The sequence below is a fragment of the Stegodyphus dumicola genome, chromosome 7, assembly GCF_044657685.1.
Source record: "Stegodyphus dumicola isolate Sdum_Otavi_A_Nest chromosome 7, ASM4465768v1".
NCBI classification, from domain to species: domain Eukaryota; kingdom Metazoa; phylum Arthropoda; class Arachnida; order Araneae; family Eresidae; genus Stegodyphus; species Stegodyphus dumicola.
This window is the reverse complement of record NC_140774.1, coordinates 58818984-58834114: the sequence shown is the minus strand read 5'-3', so window position 1 is coordinate 58834114 and position 15131 is coordinate 58818984. Positions and strand designations below refer to the sequence as shown.

At 31.3% G+C, this 15131-nt stretch overlaps 1 protein-coding gene across 9 annotated transcripts in view; it reads right to left on the bottom strand.

Annotated features, from left to right (window-relative positions):
• Positions 1–15131, bottom strand: part of LOC118204815 (inositol polyphosphate-5-phosphatase A-like) — a 326182-nt gene that overhangs the window by 10036 nt on the left and 301015 nt on the right. For all 9 annotated transcript variants that reach the window (XM_085820263.1, XM_085820268.1, XM_085820269.1 and 6 more), the window contains 2 exons: positions 7871–7955; positions 4188–4284 (listed from right to left, as the gene is read on the bottom strand). The gene's annotated coding sequence lies outside the window, so the exon portion shown is untranslated. The remainder of the gene's footprint in view (positions 1–4187; positions 4285–7870; positions 7956–15131) is intronic.

Here is a 15131-nt window from a genome sequence, read left to right as displayed (position 1 = left end):
TAATGATTATTCTCCTACTGTCTTTATTGTTTTTAATCATAGTTCTATAGCTGATATTCTTTCCTTGAGTAATAATTAACTCTATTGTTCATGTTATGTATTTATATTTATCAATAATGTTAAAACTAATGAAAAGCTTACCTGATAAAAAGGGAAACGTTTTAAGATCTACGCAAGTACAAGTTATTTTCATAATGAAAGGGAAAAACTGTTCCTGATCAGAATTTTCTTTAAATTCTAAAGACAACATTTTAAGTCAAAATACACAAAGTAATACATATAAGATGTACAGCATTTATTTCATAATAATTTGCACTGTTCAGCAGCAAAGTCCTCCTTAAAAAACAGAGGTATCCTGCATAATTTTCACCTATTTTAATTTCAAACTAACCTTAAAAAAGTCTGGATTGCTCATTCTTTTTGAGAAATAATTTGTTTTCTATAGAGAAAGCAGTTTTTAAGCAGAAAAGGCACTAACGTGAAGCAAACTGTGTATCTGTTGAATACGAATACTGTTGCATTGCTTTAAATTTATCTTTTACAGAATGGCAATGAAAATATTGTTTACTTTAAATATGAATCTCTTAATTCTGAGGATAAATTTGATCATTAATTTCAATGCATGAAACCAAACTCGCTAGCTTATTAGAAGATTTTGCTCTCTAAAGAGAATTATGGAAAAGCTATTGAGCTTTTTAAATCTTATTTGGCAAGGAAGAGTTTTTAATTGAATATTACATATGTGAAATCAAGTGTATCCGAGTTAAAATGACAGGCAAATAGTTATTATTGCAGGAGTTAAAGCAATAAGAATTAGCACAATATTTATAAATTCACAGGACTAGTTTTGAAGGTTTAATATAGAAACTCCTTCTTCAACTGCAGAAGTGCAAATGATGAAGGAAAAAGCAGTAATAAGATTAGGCAATAAGAATGATAAGAAGGATGTCAAGCTGCTGGCACCCTCTACTGATGATGAAAAATGAAAACAGCTGTCAAATAATTTCATTAGAAACTGAGGGTAAAGACGGATTGGAACTGGGATTGCTAACTAGAACTGAAAGATTTATATCAAAGTGAAATGCCTTTAGAAAATCTAATTTAAATAATCTTAAATAAAATTATTAATAATTAATCTTAAAATAATTTAATAACTTAAAATTTTAGAATATTGCACATGTTTATGGAGCTCAGTAATAATCATATCAATACATAATATAGTATAGAATACTGTTATTTATGCTGCATTGTTATGAAGAATATTTTATGTAAAGAAGCTGTAAGAAAATTGAAGCACATATGCTTCAATTCAAGGACTAGGAAGGAAGAGGGTACTGAAGGATGATTGCTACATGGGGGGCTGGTTGAGCAAAGAACTCAAGAGCTATCTGCCCAAGATAGAATAGATGCTTTCTTCCCTTTGTGGAGGGCTTTTTATGGAACACTGGTTCATATACACATTATACATGGGAAAAACTACAAAAACATCCATGCAGCCATGCCCCATGTTCAACGGAATTTGAACTCAAGACCAATTTACCAGTGTTCAGCACTACTTGGCTGCTAGTGGGCCCCTACACTGGGGAAAGAGGAAGTTGGAATCATGAGTCTTTCACTAATCGAGCATGTCTGAGACATAGTAGGCCGCCAGATTCGGGCACCACAAAATATCACAGATCTGGAGTGACAACTGATGAATGCCTGGCAAAATGTGTCGCTGGATGACATTAGGAATCTCTACCACTCCTTGCCTCAACGAATTCAAGCATGAGTTGCCACCAGGGGCGGTTCGACCAACTACAGTCAAAAGTCGTGAATCCGGACTCATCGGGACTTTGGTGATTCCGGATTATAGATCACCAATTTAAATCTGGTAAAATGGCATGCCGAAATTATAAAATTAAAAATATGAAACCGTAATTAATGAAATAAAGAACAATTATGATATAAAGGGTATCAAAATTTACAAAATAAAAGCTTAATATTTATTTGTTTACTTTATTCATTTCTTCCAACGCGCGCATGCGTAAAGCATACATTACGCATAGTCGAAATTAGAAAATTGCAACCAGAAAACTATTTGATGTGTACTCGTGATATATATAATGACGAGGAATTTGATTTAAATCATATCAAAGACGGAATACATCGAGATGAAATACTACATTTAGTAAGGAATTATAAGCTGAATAAAATAAAAAACATCTGCCCTGAAAATAAGGATGGTGCTAACAGATCAACTTCCAGTTCATTGCGCGCCGCGATGTCCCCTCCCCACCCCCCGCAGAGCAGCGTGAAATTGATAAACAGATTTCGGAATGGTTAAGAAACAAAGATATGCCTTTATCCATTTTTTGCAGCAATTCCACTTTTTGTTTCATGGACTTCGAAACATACTTTCGCTTTGTAGATCCTTTACATATTAGTAAATATATATCGGAAATTCTATTTGACATAATCGAAAGTTCAAGCTTACTTTTATAAAATTGCTCTAACAGTCTGCAAAAAATAATAAGCCGTATTCAATTTGAAGATTAAGGAACAATGCAATCTGCAACATTAACTGAATTAGATAATTTTAGCTTAGCTTATACCGTCCGTTATACATTAAATGTGCATGCGTAAACGTATTATGCGCATGCGCACACGCATATTCGCAGCCGTAAAGGTCTTACGCGCACGCGTAAACGCGATGCATGCGCAGAAAGTTTGTAACTTTGAGGTCCGGATTATGGCTCTCCGAATTAACGACTTTTGACTGTACTATAGAATTTGAACATTCAGTGGGTGATTATGAGCCATGAACAGGTACTATGACCTTACTTTTTTCATTATTTTATTATCTATGTATGAGCTATATACATATTCAATTTCATCAAAAACAACCACTTCCTCCATGGTGCTTTGATTTTTTTGCAAAAGAGAGTATTTCAGAGTATGAATCATCATTGACTTGTGCTTCGCACTACAGTGTCTGATGGGATTTCTGCACAAACTACTAGAATCTTATCCAAGTGTGTCAAGGTTGAATGGTTAACAACAATACGCTTCATTTTTTACTGTGCCTCATACAAAAAAATCAAGCAGCGTAAGGTGTGAAGAGCATACACGGAACTCAACTGGTTCCCTGCACCCTATCAAAATGTCCTAGTACATTTTGATCCAGGTATGCTATGTAGAGGAAAGGTGTCATCTTGCTGGTAATACCTTACCATTACCACATATTGCAAGAATGGCAAGGAAAATGGAATCACCAAGCAATGTTAAATACTCTTCTCCAGTTACAGTACCTTCAAAACAGAAAGACCCTATGATACCTTAGGAGACAAACCACACCAAGAAAATTCACAGCTTATCAACAGTAATGTGGAGATTATTTTCAATCCATTACACACAATTATGCGTAGTGACATTTCCATTAAGTTTAAATTGTGCCTCATTTGACTAAGCAATGCTATCCATAAACCCCGAATCGCGTTTAAGCACCTTCTGATCTCGTTCACAAAGCTGTACCCAGCGATTAGGGTTATCATCACTTAGCTGTTGCCCCAGCCTTGGAATGTACCCTAAACTTGCCCTTTTTCAAAATGTATAGCACACTACTAGCACTTACACCACTCTCATGCAAGCCTTGCTTGAAGATTTGTTTTGGTGAATGTTGAAACAGTTCCAGCACCACAAATGAAGATTCATCACTTGTAGCCATACAAGGTTGGCCTGATTAGCTTTTATGCACATCACACATTGTTCCACGGACATTAGATTTTTCTTGTACACATGTAATTATTACTCTTGAAAGCGGATTAGTCCCACACTCACACCTCCACTCTCTCTGAACTACAGCAATATTTTCAAACTTTCACTACCACTTAATAACCTGCATCTGCTCTTGAAAGCTCAAACATATGTCTGCTATGTTGATGTTACTTCACTTGACACTAACTGGATTGTACAGCTAGATCAATGACTGCTGTTACCTACTGAGGAAACATAACATTATGTTTTCTTAGAAATTTAATTTTGTAGGTAGGAAAATAAATTTTCTATGACAGTTCAAAGTATGTATACATTTTTCTGATGCACACTGCACATTACATTTAGAAGTTCACCTTGGATATTGCAGAATCTTAGCAGAAATTTTACTTTATTTCCATTTTAAATTTTGCTCGTGAGGATAAAAGACTTACCTTATTTTCATTCCCTGGATCTCTATACAACATTTTTTCAACTTCTCCATTTTGGGCACTTTTGACATAAGACAGGAACAGCTTGGTTGGTCAGTTTCTAAATAATAATTTTGATTAATTTCAAAACTTATAAAATATTCAGATTATTCAATTAAAGAGTAAAGGAAAAAGATATACAGAAATATTAAAATCAATCAACATAAAAACATTACCGAGATTTTAATTATAAATCTAAATCACTAAAATTTAAATATAAGGCTTACTTGATTTTCAGAAATGTAAAACATAAATAAGTGCCAACCACCTGCATACAATGACAGGCACAAAGTTTAAAACACCTAGCATGGAAGTATTTTTTAAGAAATGACTCAGTCATTATTTTTAAATAATAAAACTTTTTATTCCTTACCACAAATTATTGAATGCAAATATCGGGGGGGGGGGGGATAACTGCAGCCAAGAAATTTTTTCAAAACTTGAATGTACAAACATTCACTTCAGTGGAAGCATTAGTAGAATGCCTCTTTTACATGTACATCTCAGACAGTCCATTATATCATACTGAATAGCTTGTCCAGAAATGCTGACCTTACAGAAACACTTAAATAATGCAGAAAAATGGAGTTGGAGGATAAAACATTTCCCAAAAAGGTTGTTGTGGTTTGATGAAAATTTTTCTCCGATCAAAGAAACACAAGTATTTGCATTCGAGGACACTTTTTACAAAATGCAGCATCACACTAAATAGTCAAAAGATGCTTTAATTTCTATTTGCATGAGATCACCTGTGTATGCTGCCCCACAAGATATTACTTCACATATGTCTTTTATAAAGAATATACTAACATCCTCTAACAACAAAATTCAGTTGTTGCAAGTTTTATACATGTGATATGATTCTTCCACAAACTTTTTTGAAAGAGTTATACATTTCATATTATGGTGGTATAACTACGAGGGTATACTTTGAGCTTACATTACTGCAGTGGCTCTCAAGTTTTTTTGCCCCATGCATCTCCAAAACTGAAAAATGCATATACATCTACTTAAATTTAGATTATTTTTAATGTTCTTTTAAGTAAACCAAAAGTATAGAAAATGTTGATAAAACTTGAATAAGAATAATTTTTTATATACATAAACTAAAACAAGTTTAAGAGTAAAAGGCTGACCACATCCCACACATGAAACCATGAAAATTTTCCCCCAAGGGGAAATTTCAACCTGGCTGAGAACCCCTGTGCTATTGGGTATATATATTTCAGCCCATTCCATACATGTCATATATATACATTTTAGGGAAGAAGCATCATAAGTAGAACTTGATGATAGAGTTATTTTATTTATTAACAAGTACATAAAACTTGTTAATAAATAAAATAATATGTTAGAATATGGATACATATTAGCTTCAATCATTAAAACATTTGTATAAAAAATAAATATATTAAAACACCAGGAACATTAAACTGCAGTTCTGACAAGATCTTCTCTCGGAATATCTTTCGCTAGTCAAGTCATGAAGAAAGAAAGAAAGACCAATCAAAGAGTACCAATGCAAACATTTATAGTGAACTATAGTTTTATAGTATAAAGCTATATGGCTTGTCATATACCTACATATGCATACCCGCAATGGAAAAATTCATCCTTCAGAACATAACTACAAAAACCAGTGTGGAAATTCTACATGCTGGCTGTAATCTCCTATTCCTAGTAATTGTCTCTATAAGGAGATAAACACTAGTTGTGCATACTTATTACATCTGGACTGAAAGACCTTAAAGATGTGTTAAATAGCTAGTGCAGTACATATATCTTACGTTCAATTTCACATACATCCATTTCTATCCATAGACCTATAAGCAAAATACATATTGGCCATCTCAGCCTAGTATAATATCATTATACTAGGCTGAGATGACTCAGATGTCATCTCAAGTCAATGACTCAGATGGTAGTAATATTTAATTTATTATTTAACAACACCTTTTTAGCACCTTTAGCTGGCATTTCTTGACACATGGTCCAACAAAAGTATGATTTTTTTAGTATTCTGGATATATCAAGGAAATTCAGAACATGGCTTTTGTAATACTTAATCTAGAGGAATAAAAATAAACAGGCAATTCAGTTTATTATGAAAAACACATATCATAGATAATTCTAGCTGTGTTACAGTAGTTTTCCCTTCCCTATGTTTCGGAAATCTCCACCAACAGAATTAATATTTTCACTTAATTACATATTAACCTGTCATTTACTATTCTTTGGAATTCAGTTTTTTCACATCTGCAGATACAAAAATCTCCTTACTGACTATAAAGTTCTTAATATTTTAGCTTGTGTTGCAACATACAAATGATAAACATAAAGAGGTCAATATTTAATATATGGTTTGATTTAGTTGATTATGGCAGAGCACACTAGGGCTATCTGCCTAAAGGGATGCCATTGTAGAGAACATTTTAAGGGAAACTGGCTCATATACACGTTACATATGATGAAAATCATGAAAATGCCCAAGCAGCTAGCATGTTCGCCTGTAATCAAACCCAGGTCATACCTACCACTGTTCAGCGATTTTACCACTCGCCCATTGGTGGGCACATTTAATATACGAAAAAATTACATATTAACTGTGTTACTGCAAATGAAATTCCAGTTTTCATAGACACCTACATGGTGTGGTTATTAAATAATGAGATTGATCTCTGTCCATAACATACAGTAATGAACAGCTCACATTAGATGAATTCATTAGAGAGAAGAAAAAGACAGCTGTTGCTTTCAATCAAAATCAATCTGAGAGCAGTAATTGAAAGGACAAGGGTGGAAGCTTCGTCATGTCTGATGCTAAAAAGCAAGCAATGGTACCTTTTGAACCTTTTTTTGTTTCAACCTTTTGAAATTTTAAAGAAAAATTTCCAAAGGAAAGGAAAAGTATGGTAGGCCATTATACATTCAGTATAAAGGTGAAATATGTTGTTTTGTATACATCTAAAAATAAATAAAAATTGATTTTTCTCGAAACTCTTATGTTGGTCATTTAAAAAAAAAATTGGAGTTGGGGGGGGGGGTAAAGTAAACAAAAAATAAAATATGGAAGAAAATATGCACATTCAGATTTTATCACCAGCTTTTTTTCCCTTGTAAACCAGTGATTTTATCACTAAGATTTTAAAAACCTCAACAAATTAATTCAAATAACATACACAACTATGTTCACTCCACCTTCTAATATTACAAGAAACATATATATTACTAGAACTTGAAGCTCTTGCTCATTTTTTAAAGTTGTGCATTATTCTTTTGCAAACATGGAAATTAAAACTTTTTTTACAACTATGTAAAACTCAAACTAAATTGGCAAGTTCAATGTTACTTGTAGATTCCTTCAATTTTAGAAAATAATATATACTAAGATATCTGTTAACGAATCTGAATATTCTATTTGCATGACTAACTATAAACTACAAAAATTTGTGTCTCAGATATTTTAGAGGAATATTACTGCAAAATATGTAACTGTAAGATTATACATATTATAACTCTAATACATAACAACAGCTAGTAGAAGTACAGAATAAACAATGTTTAGCTATCTTGTTATAATTATTTCCATTTATCTAACATATAAATGTTATAATTACTATGCAAACTTATTTTTCTGAAGATATTACCTGTATTGCATCTTTGGTATCTAGGCAAAAATTACAGTCTCCAAAAATAAAGAATGGTACTTTCTCATATTGGTCAGTAGAAAACCTGTAATATATCATTATCTAAAATAGATACTAAAAGAAAAAAAAAAACATTCAAGACAAATTGCAAAACGGCTATGAGATAATATTACAACAACTTTTTTAGTGTAACACAGTCTTAGAAATTTGAAATAATAACATAAAATTCTATAATAAAAAATAATAAAATTAAATGCCACAGCTATAAATATGAAACTGATCAATTTGTCACAAATTTAAAATAACTATATACACAGTAGCATATTTAAAAGAACAAAATGCATAATCCAACTTGATGTAACCTTCAAATATAAACAAATAAAAATAAACAAACATAAAGGATCATAACACTATGCTCAATAACTAATGCTAATATCAGAAATTATTTTTAAATACTCAAGAAAGAATACTGTTCTCTTTTATTTTCAAAAACTTTTTTTTATAATTATATTCTGTATACAAGGGGGGGGGAACAGCAATGATTGTTTATGCAGTCAATATAGAATAAGAACATTCTATTTCCTATATTTTGAATAGCTTGCTCCTTTCATCATTTTCATATTTTTGTTTATATTTTTTCTATTCTTTTGCAATATCTAAAAACAAAATAAATTACTGGCCCTCATCAAGGGTGGTAAAGTTACAAATAATATTTAATAATTATAAATGAGAGATTAATTAGTCAACAATAAGCATGCTTTATAAAGCCTGCCTGATATGAATGACCATTAAGTTTTTGCAGCTAAATTAAGAAACAGACTTCTTCATGAATTTACCATGCCCCTTGCCAAATACATTTCAAACATCTTAATGTGGATGCACAAACATTTGCGGCATTTCTCTATAATGAACATATATTATATACTAAATAAATTCCAGTACTTACATAGTAAAACTTATGTTTTCAACAAATTGTACAGAAACTTAATGTAAACTTTCTACATAAAGCAAATTTCTTCAATGCACAGAATTTAATAAGAAAAACTTGTTTTTGAATGATAATGAAACTGTTTCTTGACTTTTTCCCTTCCCTAGCAATTGAAGTCTGATATTATCCCTAAAAGTCATGAATCAATCCCTGAGGTCATGTCACAAACCAACTTCACACAATCCATAAATGTGGAGTAATTTGCATTTCCATGGTCTTTTGAATGAATTAGTCACCTTCACTTCACTTCTTAGCATTTAAAAACACATTTTCAAGAAAATTTATTTCAGCAGTATATCCTACATTTTTATTTGTAATTAAATAAACCTGAACTGCTTCCCTTTCTCTCTTTTTGCTGATTCAAGAAATCTGAAACACTGCCATTCAGAAATTAAAAGGTAATATTTTAATATCATTTGGACTGCATCACTAATAACATTTCCAGATATTTCTATCATTGGAAGAAAGAGAAATATAGTCATAATCATGGGAAAAATTATCGTTTCTTTTTCAAGTGGAGATGTATAATCTAATTCACTAACGGAACTGTATGGTTTTATGTCAGCATCACTTAATCCATGAATGCCTATATCATTTCAATTGCCACAATATCATAGGTTAAATTAATTATGATTAACTTTTTGCTTTTAATTATGCTTTAACAGGTTCAGCATTACTACTATGCCCAAGACATTATTATTTAATTAAAAAGCATTATTATTTAATTAAATACTTATATGCATATCTATGAAGAATCCGAGATTTTCTTCAAATGTAATTAGTCAAACAATTTTTCAGCACGAAATTTTTCATAGTCCTTTCAATTCAGACAAACTTTGATGAGCATCCTTGAACTGAAGGGATTAAGAAGTCCCTTCAATTCAGCTCATTAAAATTTGATTGAATGCAAGGTTTTTTAATCTGCAGATTTTATAGGTGTTTTGTCTTATGAAATACTCACCACCTAACTACCCAAATGAATGAGCTATTTGGCATTCTATAATATTAAGAATATATGATAATTTTCCTCCTGAAAATGATCTTCTGGAAAATCTATTTAAACATTTAAGAATATATTTCAATAGTTAATAAACTTCAAACCTCTGAAATAAAACTTTATATATTTGCTTTCCTTACAGTATGGTATTTAGATAAATTAACTATCTTCCTTGTAGAATGTATAAGTTATCTTTTTCATAATATGTTATTTCTTAGTCCTAGAATCTTTCAAAAAATATGGGATTATCATAGGTGAGGCCAATTAACTTGTAAGGATTTTATGTTTTACTAAAGTTTATTTTATTTTAAAACTTTAGTGTCTTCTCTTATTTTCCAATTCCGGCCAGAATAAACGCGGTTAGTTTTAGTATGCAAATTGAGCTTGCAAACTATTAAGTATTTAAGTTGTGGCTTTTAGCCAAGAAGGAGTTAAGAGAGGGAGAGACTTCTCGTCACCTTATTTCATGCACGCTTTTCAGTCAGTTGCTGTCCACCTTTCAGGCCAGAAATTTAGTCCTCTTGATATTGAAGACATACTGTAGTTTTCCCGCATTTTGTGTATTACATACGTAAAGACCTAAAAGGCCAATCTTAGTGATACTAGTCTTTGTATAGTATTTGAGTTTAGCTCTTATTTAAATTTAGTTAGTTTGTAGTTCTTATTTTTTTAGTTCAGACCACAAGTACTGGTCTTTGTATCCTGAAGTGTGGGAGCAGCTGCAAACCATGAAGAATAAAGGGTAATTAAATCCTTCCCATCTTTGTCATATCTTCTACAATTTCATCGGACATACTTTAAAGTAAACTCACTATTCTTCTCAGGACACCCACATGTTCGCCAAAGTGATTAGACGAAATAGTGGTCCTGATAAACTGAGCACAATTAAAAACCTTCATAGAAATATATTATTTGCCTCAGAGGCTAAAAAGCACAAAATAATGAGAATTTGCTCTGACTTCTTTATTTCTGAACTGGCTGAGTGAGTGAATTTTTATAAATTCCAACACATCAATAAGTGAGTTTTCTTCACAGAGACCTCCAGAGTGGGCAGACAGCCTTGATGAGATAGCCCATAACAAAATAAATGAACTACATTAATATTCTCTTTCTGATGTTAAAAATTTTCATACTGGCTAATTAGAAACATATGCAGTTACAAAGTTCATTCAATGAAGTTTCAAACAGATTTCTATTTTTATGTACACCTATAAATATCTATTTTAGAATTTTCGTATATACATGCACATATGTTGGGTTTACAGTTTAGACACTAAAGCACAGTACCAGCAAATAATAATATTTAAATGAATCACTAACAGCTCTTATATGAGAATATTTCATCAATCAGAGGCCAAGCAATTAAATCCACTGAATTCTAATAGTTTATACTGGATTTGGCTTCTGGCATACAGGCTGATGTTTTCCATAAATAATGTGAATACATAGCAGTTTTTCTTAGAAAGCATCCCTTCCAAGACAAATAACAAACAATAATTATTGCCACAAACACCTAAGAATCTAATTAGAATATTTCTCAAATATATTGCAAACTGGTATTATCAGAGATGAAATTTATTGATCATTCTTTTCAAAAATACCAAAACCTGCAAGATAACCCGAATATTAAAAAAAAAAAAAAAAAAAGGGGGGGGGGGAGGGGAGGCTTTTTATACCCATTACTGTACATAACAAAGTAACTAAATTCAGCAGGTGCAAGAGCTCAGTGAACAACTGCTTTTCAAACTGGAGGTAGAATTTTCTTGCCCCTCTGAAGCAAATCAATTTAGGAATATTTTCTATGCCGCACTCACAGTTCACTTAATCCTAGTAAACAACATAGCTGATTGCTCACTAGAGTGTCAGGAAAACATCCATACTGTACATGATATGGATATAGATAAATAAACAATATATACAAAGTTAAGTTGCAATTGGATATATAACATATCATTGAGTTGCAATTGGATAGTGGATCCTCTCTCACAGCATTGCCCAAAACAAGCCTCTATCATTTGTTAAACAGGTTTTAACTCAATAGTATGTCCAATGAGCTTTGCTTGAAATTTAATCTGCAAGTGAAATATCTTTAAAATGAAAGGTGGTCTTCCTGAAAGATACAATTCAAATTTGAGAATTTGGCCAGAATACATAATAATTGGAAATATAACTGTTTAAAAACTAATGTTTTTGTGTCAACACTGAAAACAAATATTTCTGAAAGAAGGAAATTAGAAGAATGAACAACTGCAGAAAATCCATTTCAGAGAAGTTGCATGTTCAAAGCAAAATATCTGAATGTTCAAACCGTATTTTATTAAAATTTTTCAGGCAGTGTAGCACATCAAGTAGTTAAGCAAATGGGCCTATGTAAACTGAAAAGGGCCAAGATACAACTTTGTGGATGAATGCAAAAGATGATTATTTTTTCACTGAAGGGCTGTATAAATTTACACATGTCACAGAATGTTATATCGTAAATTGAAAACCCAAAGATGTCTCAGCCAAATGATTAAGAATTTATCCAAAGTTCAACAATCAAGTAAAAAACATTTATACCATCTAAAAACATTTACAATGTTGATGAAACTAGTCATTTCTTTCTTCTCCAGTTTTTAAAATACCTCACCTCTGAAGACCTTCAGTATCACGGTGAAAATCCCTTCACTATTTTATATTGAGCAAATAAGGAAAAAATAGAAGACTACTCTTAAGAATGTTACAAAAACCAAGATGTTTCACAACTATTGACAATATGTAGCCCAAAAAAGTGAATGACAGCAGACATATTTGTAGAATATGTCAAAAAAATTGGCAAAGTATTAAAAACTCAAAAATAATTTTTTGCGAACTCTTTTTTTTTATATTACACTATTTAATTCTTATGATTTAAAAAATGAAATATTTAAACTTATTCTGAAATACGCATAACATTTTAACAAACTTAAAAGTAAGATGGTAAAAATGTAATAATATATAAAAAAAGTCACAATAACAAAATTGTTTAAAGCCAAGGCAATGAAAAACCGCATAAACAATACATGCATCTCCTCCTAAATTAAAATTCTATTATCATCTTTTTCATTTATATATTCTTCCAGAACGGCTCACAGAAAGACGTACGAATTGTGCTTACTATATTTCCTTTTTTTAAGACATCTAGTTTTTAAATGCATCACGGTGTACACTGGTTCACAAAGCACTCTTTAAAAGGAAATGCAGTTAAAATAAATAAAAAAACACTGAAAAAATTTATTAATAAATAATTAAAAGTACACAATCCAAATGTATAAAATTAAATTTTTTACATAATTATTTAAAGGAATATAATTCAGTAATATATCTACAGCAATTCAGTAAAATTTGAAAAGGGAAAAAATTTCAACAGTGATTAAAAAATGTAATATATGGCAAAAATATTTCTACGAAAGAAGAACTGAGACTTTGGCAGATTAAGAATGAAAAGAAAAGTGAAATATGTTGCCAAAAACTAGGAAGTTCTCCAAGTGAATTACTCTTGGCACAATGTAAAAAAAGTGAGCAAAACTTAATTCTCAAATTTTTCCTTAAATTTCTGATCACAATTTATAAAATTCGATATTTGAATACATTAGTTCAGTCTTAGAATTGAAATATGGAAAAAAATTGCCATGCTTTTTCAGAAAAATTCCAATTTTATGTCAGAATAAGTATATTAGAATAACACTGCATATAAATATATCTTATGTTATCAAATATATATCTTATGTTATGCTTTCAAGACATAAAAAATGCAAGCTGAATTTCAGCAACTGGCCGAGTAGAATGGACGATACAGAATTGCTTCCCCGCCTTCTTTTATTTCCTTGATTCAGTTATACCTGAAAATGCCCTGCTAAGCTTATAGTTAGACACTCTTTCCATGCATCAGAATCCTTTACATGGAGAAAAGCACTTCCCTCACCCAAGTTTCATGAAAACATGCAATATAGCATGAATATAAATTCTGGACCAAGGCATCTCTAAAATATATGACAGGACATTTCTGTACGAATGACTATAATACTACAATAGAACACACCCTCCCAACACCTAGAACAACTCCCAATATCACTTCAATGTCAGCAATCAAATCTCTCAGAAGCTTTGCATGTAATCTCTACTTCAGCTGAAAATGTTTTAATTTTAGTGAAATTTATTCAGCAAAATTTACTTAAAACTAATTATTTGCGTTTCAGAAAAATATGGTTAAACATTAAATTTAACTTTTTAGAGCAGAAAAACAGACAATTGAAATTTCATAAAACAAATAATTTTCATTTATTTTGATACTATAATATTTAGATAGATGTAATATTAATTTAACAAATATAAACATATAGATACTGTATTTAAAATTTACATATTTATAAACATGGTATATACTTTACACATGCCACTTTCTCAAAAAAGAGGCAATTTTTATACCATTTTCATTGCAATTCGCATGTTAATTTCCTTGGATAGATTACACATATTAGATGCTTTAACACATAATTTAAGTGCAATTTTGTCTTTGAAATTTTAAACCTTGTGGTTTGGTAAATGATTGAAATGTTTATAACTGCAAGATTTAAAATGCTTGTAAAATGTATGGATTGACAATCATACTGATAATGCTTTTATGAAATACTTGTAAAAACAATGATCTGAACAATGTTTGGTCTTTATGGCCGAAATTCAATTGTTTTAGAATTGTTTCTTTATTATGAGTAACTAAAATGCTTCAATTTAAGATTATCATTACCATAATGTTGCTAATATAATGCCAATACAAGTAACCCTCGTATAACACAGTAGAAACACAGTTCCTAGAAAATGCCGTGTTGTGTGAAATCATGTTGTACGAGACCCAGAGCCAATATAAAAAGGGGCTAACACACAACAAAGGTGGTGTGGTGTATTTAATTATGGCAAAGCACACTAGGGCTACCTGCCTAAGGGGAGGGATGCCTTCGTGGAGGACTTTCTAAGGGAAACTGGCTCGTATACACGTTAAACATGGGGAAAACCACGAAAACGCCCATGCAGCCAGCCCATTCGCGAAATTCGAACCTCGGACCGAACTACCAGTGTTCAGCGACTTTACCGCTCGGCCGCTGGTGGGCCTAACACACAACAAAGAATATTACATATTTTAATTTAATACAACTTTAGTGTAATAAATTTCTTCTTTGTCATTACTCAGTATAATCAACAGAGAATGTTTTTTCAGTGGAATGAGATCGCTTTCACTTTCATTATTTCTTTCTTCATTT